This window comes from Leucopleurus acutus, assembly GCF_964270905.1.
Source record: "Leucopleurus acutus genome assembly, chromosome: 8".
Taxonomy (NCBI): domain Eukaryota; kingdom Metazoa; phylum Chordata; class Mammalia; order Artiodactyla; family Delphinidae; genus Leucopleurus; species Leucopleurus acutus.
This window is the reverse complement of record NC_139151.1, coordinates 43756617-43769185: the sequence shown is the minus strand read 5'-3', so window position 1 is coordinate 43769185 and position 12569 is coordinate 43756617.

Below are 12569 nucleotides of genomic sequence, written 5' to 3'. Positions count from 1 at the left end.
TCCAGTTTGCTCTTTCTTTAATTTATATTTAATTTTAAATGGTTTTGGCATATATTTCATTTTAATATATTAAAATGTTGAGTGGGTCTTTTCCTTTGTAATGCCTTTCATAGTCTTTATGTTTAGACAGAAAGTTATTTGCCCATCCAGAGACAGATAAATATTATCTTATGGGGTTTTTCCTTTTTATATGTTAATTGTACTTTTAATTTGGATTTTAGTTATACCTTTAATTCTAACTGGGGTTTTTGGGTTTGTTTTATTAACTTTTTTTATTGTTTTGCGAGTATGGTATGAGGAATAAGGGAGACGTAAGTATGATTCCTAGTCTTAGTGTGTTGTTTTCCTCTCTATTAGTTTATAGGAGCTTTTCTTTGTCTCAGTGCTCTTAAATTTCTTCCGTCTCAAAATGCTGGTTGTTTAGTTTTATGAAAACTTTTTAGTTCCTTCTTTGACAACTTCCTCTAGTTTTTCCCTCTGGACATTTTCTCCTGTATTTGGATATCAGACCTCATGGACTGGACCTCCAATTTTTGTGTCTTTTCTTCTTCCAATTTTCTATCCCTTTATCACTATGCTTTATCTTCTGAAATTTTCTCTCATCCTTATCTTGTAAAGCTACTTCTATTGTCTTTTTCATTTCTCCTATAAAACTTTAAATATTTCACAGCTCATTTCCCCTTAGCTTTTTCAAGTGTATATAGCTTCCTTATCTGCCCCCCACCATTGTCCTATTTTTATTTCACAGCTGCACTTATTTCTTCTCTCAGAAAATACTAAAACCCGGACCCATATTGTGAAAACAAGCTTCATGTAACAATCCTTATGCTTAAAATTGACATTGCAATCTAGTATTTCTGCTGTGTTCTATTTTGTTCCCGTTTAAAAAATATGCTGCTGCTAACCCACAAAGTCGTTTCTATGACCCACTAATGGCTCATGTCCTGGAGTTTGGAAAGAAATATTATATAAATCATAGTGAGGTTTTCATCTTTCAATGTCGGAGACACAATCACATTTGTTTTCTGGGCAGGAATGGACAGACTGGAGTGGCCCAGAATGAATAAAGCAAAACATTTATAAAGATCCAGATGAGAGATGGTAGCTTGAACTGGGGTGGTGGTAGAGACAGAAACAGAGAGACTACTAGGGTGCCTTCACTCACATCTTATTATTTAGTCATATTTCCTCAGCGTGCCACGTGGGGAACTGGACCAGAGCGTTCAGATGCTTGTCCAAGATGGCATAATCAGTGAGTCCTGAGTCAGATTTGAGCGAGGCCCGTCTGCTTCCTAAGCTTGGCCTTTCCTCTAAGTCACAGCAAATCCATGAGGTGAGCCTATAAAATAGGAGAGAAATTGTCAGAAGAGCACATTTTGGAGCTTAAGAACCAATTCCTTGGAGGCTTCAATACCTGAAAAGGTTGACTATGTTTGGCCTCTGAAATGAAACCTATATTTATTTCTTAATTAAAAAAACAAAAAAAGGCACATACAGTGTGATGTCACAGTAACAACCTGACTTGGAGTCCCCTTTGATCTGGAGTTGATGACCCTGGTCATGTGGTACTTGTCCCTCAGCCAGGTCATCCTTACCCTTGTACACCTCTGCCATGTCCTCCATGCGAGGCTGTGAGGATTAGGGTTTTCATGGGATTTTTTAATATTTATATTACTATCTAAGATTATACATGTTCCCCAATGTTGATTCATGTTGTCAACTCTAAACACAAACAACTAGAAATCAATTCCTCTCTTTCTCATGTTCTTTATACATGCTCTATTATGCTACTTGTCATGTTAGGGTATTAATCGTTCCTCTGTCTTCTACTAGATCATGTACTTTGGGGTACAGGTTGGTCCCTTCTTAGTCTCTGGGTCCCATTGGCTACCACAGAGTCTGGAGTAATAGAAGTCAAAGTTGATAATTATATTTGTTTGAAAAATGCAGAATATATAAATAAATTCTCAGTTTTTATGACTAAAGCATTTATATGATTTTAATTCACTGTTTTTCAAACTTTCTTGATCCCTGCCCCCCCTCTTTGATAAGCATAATTATCTCTGCCACTACTCCCCCACCCACTTCGGGAAATTCTAGTTTTTCCCCAGACCCCTGTCAGTGACCAACACGCACATAACACAGAACATTTACACATCCCACAGCCAGACTGATTTTGTCTACTTTAGTTCCTTTTACTTTATAGTACAAACAAGAAAGCTTCTTTTTGTTTGCCTGCTTTCCAAAGGGAAGTTATATGATGATATTGAGTTTACTCTTGCAAATTACAAATGTCCTCACCCCAAGATTCTAGAACACAGTACGTCATGGGAGTACCTTGATCTAATTAAAGTTTTTACTGACAGCTCATTCTAGGGGAAGCCTGTCTTTCCCAGCATCTTTATGAGCGATAATTCACTGTCTCCATTTGATCACCTTTGGTCCCTTTTCTTTGCCACTGACTCTCTTCTCCTGCGGACGAGGTTTCAAACCAGATCCTCTTAGGCCTCTGCACTCACACCCATGCCAATCCAATATCTGTCAATAGCTGTCAGCAAAGACCTGAAGGGGAAGAATAATGGCTGATGTGGAATAAAATGACATTCTACTTGGATTTCAGTGGTTTGGTTGATTCTTTTCCAAGCTGTTTGAAGACATGAGTCAAACTAGACCCTTCTCCAGCCCTGCAGTCCTCACCACCTCATCTCTCATACCCAGTTTTGAATCCCTTCATCCCCGCCAATCCATTCTGCAGCTGGAGTGACTTCCTAAAATAAATCTGATGACATCATTCTACTCTTACAGCCCATCAATCACTCTCCATTTGCCTTAGGATGAAACCCTGCTCCCTACCTGACCCCCAAACCACTGAGATCTGATCCCTTCCTCTTGGGCCTCACCTCTGGCCTGTGCCACCTGGCCATCTTTGCTCTGAGCAGTACTATTCAACTTCTTGCAGTTTCTACCACAGACAGTGCTCTCTCTTGTCACTGAGACTTTGCATCATAAAATACTTCCCTTGGCCTGGAATTCTCACCCTGTATTCCCATCCCTTCAACTCTTTCATTTACCTTATTTTAAAAACACAATCCAGCTAAACATTAGGTCCTCAAGCCATCCATCTTCCTGACAAGCATGTCCTCACTCACCCCTTGCCCTCCTCCTGCCCTACATGATGTAAAGGGCCCTTTCTGACTGTACCTTTTTTTTTTTTTTTGCAGCTTGTGGGACCTTAGTTCCCTGACCAGGGATCGAACCCAGGCCCCTACAGTGGAAGCACGGAGTTCTAATCTGTGGACCACCAGGGAATTCGCTGATTGTGCCTATTAATCCCAGCATTTCCCCTGTATCTAACTGCTACCTTCCCCCTCAGACATATACATAGTGCCTGTTATACAGTAAGTCTTCAATACAGTGAGTAAATAAATGAATAAAAGAAAGGGAGAAAAACCCTTCCATGAAATTTCATTTGGAGTCTCATGGCTCTAGTTCATTCATTCATTTTCAAAATGTTTTTAAAACATCTGCCATGAGCACTGGCTAGATGCCGAGTATTCAGGGAGGAACGAGGTTAGAATTGGTCCCTGCTCTCATGCCAGCACCTCGCAGGTCTCCATGGGTAACCAGAAAAGAAAGCAGAGTTTAACTGATGCTCTGCCTTAGACAGGGAAGAGCAACGCTGGGGAACTTTCACGCCACGAGTGAGTTCTGTAACGTAAACTTCATGCTGTGTCACCTCTAGCCCAGGGCAAGACAGATACAGAACTTTGTACCACAGAACTGAAGTAGGTAGGGAAGACAGACAGACAGACAAGGAGTTCCGATACAGTGTGAGAAGTGCTCTTTAAGAGAGCTATGTGCTATGAGGGCAGAGAAGCGTCGCTGAAGCTAATCTGGGGAGAAGTAGCTCTGGAAAGGCAGTAGCAATGGTGTAAAATCATACTTAATGATGAGATATGTTGAAACTGTGGCTTGTAAACTAGAATAATGATTAAATTTCTAGCTCCCTGAAGCTACTTCTTTGTCACTCCTCTCTGTTGATTGTCAAACACTTGTATGAAATTGACAGGTAGTGAGGAAATTAACCCCATTTGGATTATCCCTTAGGATACTGTCGCGTGATGGAGGTGGTTCGAGTGTTAGAACAGAAGTCGGATCTGCGGGCATTGTGCGCGGGTGTTGGTGAGATTCAGTGCTGAAAACAAGGGCGCGGGCCCGGTAAGCCGGCGGGGATTCGCGGTACCTTTGTGCTGCGATCTCATCTCGGGCTCTCTTATCTAGCTCTGCCGGACCTAAGCCTTCTTCCTGGGCGAGGCCCCAGGGGGGCTTCTTTACTCAGAGGGTCCTGTAGGGACCAGGGACCGCTCAGGGAAGCCTGGGAGCTGCCCAGACATCCCAGGCCAGGTGCAGCCGACAGGGGGCAGGCAAGAGGCAATAAGATGCTCCCAGCGCTGGTATTCCTCTGGGGTAAATACAGCTGGGATTTCCTGATTTTTTTTTTAAACTCAATATTATAATAACTTAATTCATTTCGCTTAATAAAAATGTGTTAAGGGGGCTTCCCTGGTGGCGCAGTGGTTGAGAGTCTGCCTGCTAATGCAGGGGACACGGGTTCTAGCCCTGGTCTGGGAGGATTCCACATGCCGCGGAGCAACTATGCCCGTGAGCCACAACTGCTGAGCCTGCGCGTCTGGAGCCTGTGCTCCACAACAAGAGAGGCCGCGATAGTGAGAGGCCCGCGCACCGCGATCAAGAGTGGCCCCGGCTTGCCACAACTAGAGAAAGCCCTCGCACAGAAACGAAGACCCAACACAGCAAAAATAAATTAATTAATTAATAAACTCCTACCCCCAACATCTAAAAACAAAAAAAATGTGTTAAGTTCTGACTGCCATATAAAATATGAAGAAGTGAGATAGCACCAAATGCTGGCAAGGATGTGGAGTGACAGAAACTCATTCATTGCTGGTGGGAATGCTAAGTGGTACAGCCACTGTGCAAGAAATTTTAGCATTTCTTACAAAACTAAACATGCTTATGTCCAGCAATCTCTCTCTGTTATTTGCACGAACGAGTAGAAAACTTATGTATCAAACACCTGTTCAAGGATGTTTGCAGCAGCTTTATTCATAATTGTTAAAACACGGAAGCAACCAAGTCTTCCTTCACTAGGTGAAGGGATAAATAAACTGTGGTACTTCCAGACAATGGAACATTATTCAGTACTAAAAAGAAAGGAGCTATCAACCACAAAAAGACATGAAGCAACCCTAATTGTATACTACTAAGTGAAAGAAGCCAATCTGAAAAGGCTGCATACTATATATCATTCCCACTATATGACATTCTGGAAATGGCAAAACTATGGAGATAGTAAAAAGATCAATGGTTGCCAAGGGGTGGGAGGAGGGAGGGTGGAGCACAGAGGATTTTTAGGGCAGTGAAAAAAAAAAAACATTCTGTATGATAAACATTCTGTATACACTTATTCAAACTTACAGAATAAGTCAGTATACATTTTTTCTATTCAAATAGAATATACAGCAACCAGTAAACGCTAATTTTACACTATGGACTTTGGTGATGACGTGCAATGTAGTTTCATCGACGGTAACAAACATTGCTTGTGAGGGAGGCTGTGCATATGTGGGAGCGCAGGGCGTATATGGGGATCCCCTTGCTCCACTCAATTTTGCGGTGAACTTACACTGCTCTAAAATATAACATCTATTTAAAAATAAAAAAGAAGGCAGCCTTAAGAAATAAAGTGTATCAATGGCCTCAAAATTCTGGCCACATTTAAGACAATAACTTCCTTAAAAAGACAATGGGATTGTGTACGGTCAATAAAAAAAAGAACAACTTGTTTTTCCACATGTTTTGAAAAATACATATGTACATTTGTCTGAAAAAATATCACCCAGATATAAGTCATTGTTAACCATAATATTCTCCAGTCCCCCACAGGTGCATTTTAATGTAATATTTCCTTAAGAATGTGTACTCCAAATAAGCAATCTCCAGCCATCCAGAAACAAATAGGGAATTTTTTAAATGCTAAAACACAAGCACAAATAATAAAATTAGTTTAAAATCCGTTTTCTTTTCATTAAAAAAAAAACTTTTAATACTACTTAGAAAAGATAGACAAAGGGAGACTTCTTAAGATGGAGTAATAGACACTGGGTTCACCTTCCTGCATGAGACAAAAACCGAAATAATTCATGTCTCATAGATGTATACCCACATTACAATGAATATAAACACAAAAAAATGAAGAATACCAGAAATTATAACTGCATGGGCAAATATATAAGACTTTTTCTTGTGATATAAAGCTCTTTTAAAGTAATTGATTACTGGGGAATTCCCTGGCAGTCAGTAGTTAGGACTCAGCGCTTTTACCGTGGTGGCCCAGGTTCAATTCCTGGTCGGGGAACTAAGATTCCTGCAAGCCAGGGATATAAACAGGTGTGTATATATATATATATATATGTTTTTGTGCAAACATAAACCTATTTCATATCTCTAGGATAAATGTCCAAGAGTTCCAAAGATGGGTCATAGGGTTAGCACATATTTAGTTTTGTGGGAAACTGCCATACTCTTTTCTAGATATATTATACCATTTTATATTCCCACCACAGAATGTGAATGATCTACTTCCTTCACATCCTTGCCTGCATTTGATGTTGTCACTATTTTTTATTTTAGCCATTCTGAAAGGTGTGCTGTGACATAGCATTGTGGATTCAATATGCATTTCCGTAGTGGCTAACGATTTTGAATATATTTCCCTGTGCTATTTACCATCTGTATCATTTTCAGTAAAAAGTCCATTCATGTCTTTCACTTATTTTCTAATTGAATAGCTGGTTTTTCTTACTGTTGAGTTTTCAGAATTCTTTATATATTCCAGACTCAAGTCCTTTGTCAAATATGTGGTATATAAATGATTTATCCTGGTCTATAATTCGTCTTTTCATTTTTCTACAGGGTCTTTTCCAGGGTAAAGTTTTTAATTTTGATGAAGTTCAATTTTATAAATGTTTTTCTTTTTGTGAATTGTGATTTTGTTGTCAAGCCAAAAAATTTTTGCCTAGCACCAGGCCCCAAGAATATTTTTTTCCTTTTCTTTTTTCTAAAAGTTTTATAGTTTTACATTTTACATTTAAGTCTGTGATCCACTTGAGATAATTTTTGCAAAAGCTGTGAATTTAAGTCAAGGTTCATTTTTGTGCCTATGGATATCCAATAGCTCCTGCACCATTTATTGAAAAAACAATTTCCCCTTTGAATTGCTTATGCACCCTTTTAAAAAATCAACTGGGTATGTTTGCATGGGGCTACTGTTTTTAATAAAATAAAGACTTAATATTCATCAGTTATCAAAGTTTAATATTTTATAGAAGGCATACTTCTGAAAGCAGAATAAAACACCTTCCCAGGTCAAATGGGTCAATGTGCATAGTACTACTTCCTTTAAAATATTAAAATGATCAGCCAAGACTATAATAAAAACTTACTGCGTGAAATTGCTTTTTTTCTATACATTAGAATGTTTTAAAAGGCCCATTATATCCTTGAATCAGTAAAACCTTAGTTCAGAGGCTGAAATGGATGCATTACTGCCACCTTGTGGAAGTGTTCTGCCTTTACAGTCTATCATAAAAAGCAATGAGGGTGTGTGATCCTTCCAAGAGCCATTTTCCGCTTTCCCAATTTCTTAAATATGATGCAACTTCTGGCCTTTTTCCCTTTCTTAAAAACACTTGTAGATATTTGCCTCAAGAAATTTCATTTATGATAATATATTTTAATAGATAGTTTAATTTGTTAAATAACGTGTCAGATAGTAATACTGATTAAAATTAAAACTACAAACCAAGCAGGTTTTTTTTCCTGTGAAATTAAAATTATAAAAAATATTCCAATTAATCTTGAAGAACACATTTTGAAGGACTTGTACTCAGGATATCCACTTATTTTAAGAACTTGAGTCCCATTGGAGTTTGTATGTTTTCTAGACCAGTGCATATCTAAATTAAGGTGCATTTAAGTTACCATGTGTCTTGTCAAACTGCAGATCCTTACCGCGTAAATCTAAAATGAAGCCTAGGAAATTCCCTGGCAGTCCAGTTGTTAGGAATCGGTGCTTTCACTGCTATGGGCCTGGGTTCAATCCCTGGTTGGGAAGCTAAGATCTTGTAAGCCACATGGTATAGACAAATAAAATAAAATGAAGCCTAAATTGCTCTAAGGTGATACTGATGCTGCTGCTCTTCGACCAAACTTTCAGTAACAAGGTTAAAGACTAGTGGTTTGCAGACCTAGCTGCATAGTTACCTGGGTAGCTCTTTTTTTTTTTTTAAAGGAACATTTATTTATTTATTTATTTATTTATTTATTTATTTATTTATTTATTTATAGGCTGCATTGGGTCTTCGTTGCTGCGTGCGGTCTTTCTCTAGTTGTGGCGAGTGGGGGCTACTCTTTGTTGCGGTGCATGGGCTTCTCATTGCGGTGGCTTCTCTTGTTGCGGAGCACGGGTTCTAGGCGTGCAGGCTTCAGTAGTTGTGGTACACGGGCTTAGTTGCTCTGTAACATGTGGGATCTTCCTGGGCCAGGGATCGAACCCTTGTCCCCTTTGTTGACAGGCAGATTCTTAACCACTGTGCCACCAGGGAAGTCCCCTGGGTAGCTCTTAATTATACCAACACCTGGGATCAGACCAATTAAATTAGAATCTCTGGGACTGGGCTCCAATCACTGGCATGTTATAAACTCCCAAGTGATTCTAATGTGCAGTTATTATGTTTGAAACCTAAGAAACCCCATATGTAGAAAGAAACAGACATCTATAAGTTTACTAACTGTAAGGGATATCATTGTCTCTAGCCTCCTCTTGGAAACCTCAAATGAATGTCAAAGTTGAGATAGGATCATACAAAATGATCCTGAAAATACCTAACATTGAACACATTGATAGACATTTGTATACAACCTGACCCATAGGGCGTGAAGTCAGTTTCCTCAGACCACTATCAAGAAAAATGTCTAATAAATAAATGGAAAGGTATCCTGTGTTCATGGATTAGAAGAATTAATACTGTTAAAATGTCAACACTGTGAAAAGCCATCTATAGATTCATGAAATCTCTATGAAGTTTCCAAGAGAAATTTTTTTTGCAGAAGTAGAAAAAACAATCCTAATATTTATATGGAACCACAAAGATCCTGAATAGCCAAAGCAACCCTGAGAAAGAACAAAGCAGGAGACACGTCCTGATTTCAAACTATACTGCAAAGTTATAGTAATCAAAACAGTATGATACTGGCATTAAAAACAGACGAATAGGTCTTCCCTGGTGGCGCAGTGGTTGACAGTCCGCCTGCCGATGCAGGGGACACGGGTTCGTGTCCCAGTCCGGGAAGATCCCACATGCCACGGAGCAGCTGGGCCCGTGAGCCATGGCTGTTGAGGCTGTGCGTCTGGAGTCTGTGCTCCACAACGGGAGAGGCCACAAGAGTGAAAGGCCCACATACCGCAAAACAAAAACAAAAACAAAGACAGAGTCCTCCTGCAGATGCAGGGGACACGGGTTCATGCCCCGGTCTGGGAAGACCCCACATGCCGCAGAGTGGCTGGGCTCGTGAGCCATGGCCACTGAGCCTGTGCGTCCGGAGCCTGTGCTCCGCAACGGGAGAGGCCACAACAGTGAGAGGCCCGTGTACCGCAAAAAAAAAAAAAAAAAAAAGAACAAGTAACAGGTGCCCTTGCTCGCTTCCCAAGGGTGGAGAGCAAGCTGGTTCCTTAAAAAAAATAAATAAATAGGACTTCCGGGAAGATGGCGGAAGAGTAAGATGCGGAGATCACCTTCCTCCCCACAGATACACCAGAAATACATCTACGCGTGGAAAAACTCCTACGGAGCACCTACTGAACGCTGGCAGAAGACCTCAGACCTCCCAAAAGGCAAGGAACCCCCCACGTACCTGGTTAGGGCAAAAGAAAAAAATTAACAGAGACAAAAGGATAGGGACGGGTCCTGCACCAGCGGGAGGGAGCTGTGAAGGAGGAAAAGTGTCCACACACTAGGAAGCCCCTTCGCGGGCGGAGACTGCGGGTGGCGGAGTGGGGGAGCTTCGGGGCCGCAGAGGAAAGCACAGCAACAGGGGTGCGGAGGGCAAAGCGGAGAGATTCCAGCGCAGAGGATCGGGGCCGACCGGCACTCACCAGCCGAGAGGCTTGTCTGCTCGCCCGACGGGGCGGGCGGGGCTGGGAGCTGAGGCTCCGGCTTCTGTCGGAGCGCCGGGAGAGGTTGGCGGCGTGAACACAGCCTGCAGGGCGTTAGTGCACCGCGGCCAGCCGGGAGGGAGTCCGGGGAAAAGTCTGGACCTGCCGAAGAGGCAAGAGACTTTTTCTTCCCTCTTTGTTTCCTGGTGCGCGAGGAGAGGGGATTAAGAACGCTTCTTAAGGGAGCTCCAGAGACGGGCGCGAGCTGCGGCTAAAAGTGCAGACCCCAGAGACAGACATGAGACTCTCAGGCTGCTGCTGCCGCCACCAAGAAGCCTGTGTGCGAACACAGGTCACTATCCACACCCCCTTCCGGGGAGCCTGTGCAGCCCGCCACTGCCAGGGTCCCGGGATCCAGGGACAACTCCCCCGGGGGGAACGAACGGCGCGCCTCAGGATCGTGCAACGTCACGCCAGCCTCTGCTGCCGCACGCTCGCCACGCACTCCGTGCCCCTCCCTCCCCGCAGCCTGAGTGAGCTAGAGCCCCCGAATCAGCGGCTCCTTTAACCCCGTCCTGTCTGAGCGCAGAACAGACGCCCTCTGGCAACCTACAGGCAGAGGCAGGGCCAGATCCAAAGCTGAGCCCCTGGGAGCTGTGAGAACAAAGAAGAGAAAGGGAAATCTCTCCCAGCAGCCTCAGAAGCAGCAGATTAAAGCTCCACAATCAACTTGATGTACCCTGCATCTGTGGAATACATGAATAGACAACGAATCATCCCAAATTAAGGAGCGGTGTGGATGAAAGGCTCTTGGTGCTGCAGCCAGGAGTTAGTGCTGTGCCTCTGAGGTGGGAGAGCCAACTTCAGGACACTGGTCCACAAGAGGCCTCCCAGCTGCACATAATATCAAACGGCAAAAATCTCCCAGAGATCTCCATCTCAACGCCAGCACCCAGCTTCACTCAACGACCAGCAAGCTACAGTGCTGGACATCCTATGCCAAACAACTAGCAAGACAGGAACACAACCCCACCCATTAGCAGAGAGGATGCCGAAAATCATAATAAGTCTACAGACACCCCAAAACACACCACCAGACGTGGACCTGCCCACCAGAAAGACAAGATCCAGCCTCATCCACCAGAACACAGGCACTAGTATCCTCCACCAGGAAGCCTACACAACCCACTGAACCAACCTTAGCCACTGGGGACAGACACAAAAAACAACAGGAACTACAAACCTTCAGCCTGCAAAAAGGAGACCCCAAACACAGTAAGATAAGCAAAATGAAAAGACAGAAAAACAGACAGCAGATGAAGGAGCAAGATGAAAACCCACCAGACCTAACAAATGAAGAGGAAATAGGCAGTCTACCTGAAAAAGAATTCAGAATAATGATAGTAAAGATGATCCAAAATCTTGGAAATAGTATAGACAAAATGCAAGAAACATTTAACAAGGACCTAGAAGAACTAAAGATGAAACAAACAATGATGAACAACATATTAAATGAAATGAAAATACTCTAGATGGGATCAATAGCAGAATAACTGAGGCAGAAGAACGGATAAGTGACCTGGAAGATAAAATAGTGGAAATAACTACTGCAGAGCAGAATAAAGAAAAAAGAATGAAAAGAACTGAGGACAGTCTCAGAGACCTCTGGGACAAATTAAACGCACCAACATTCGAATTATAGGGGTTCCAGAAGAAGAAGAGAAAAAGAAAGGGACTGAGAAAATATTTGAAGAGATTATAGTTGAAAACTTCCCTAATATGGGAAAGGAAATAGTTAATCAAGTCCAGGAAGCACAGAGAGTCCCATACAGGATAAATCCAAGGAGAAATACGCCAAGACACATATTAATCAAACTGTCAAAAATTAAATACAAAGAAAACATTAAAAGCAGCAAGGGAAAAACAACAAATAACACACAAGGGAATATCCATAAGGTTAACAGCTGACCTTTCAGCAGAAACTCTGCAAGCCAGAAGGGAATGGCAGGACATATTGAAAGTGTTGAAGGAGAAAAACCTGCAACCAAGATTACTCTTCCCAGCAAGTATCTCTTTCAGATTTGATGGAGAAATTAAAACCTTTACAGACAAGTAAAAGCTGAGAGAGTTCACCACCACCAAACCAGCTCTACAACAACTGCTAAAGGAACTTCTCTAGGCAAGAAACACAAAAGAAGGAAAAGACCTACAATAACAAACCCCAAACAATTAAGAAAATGGGAATGGGAACACACATATCGATAATTACCTTAAATGTAAATGGACTAAATGCTCCCACCAAAAGACACAGATTGGCTGAATGGATACAAAA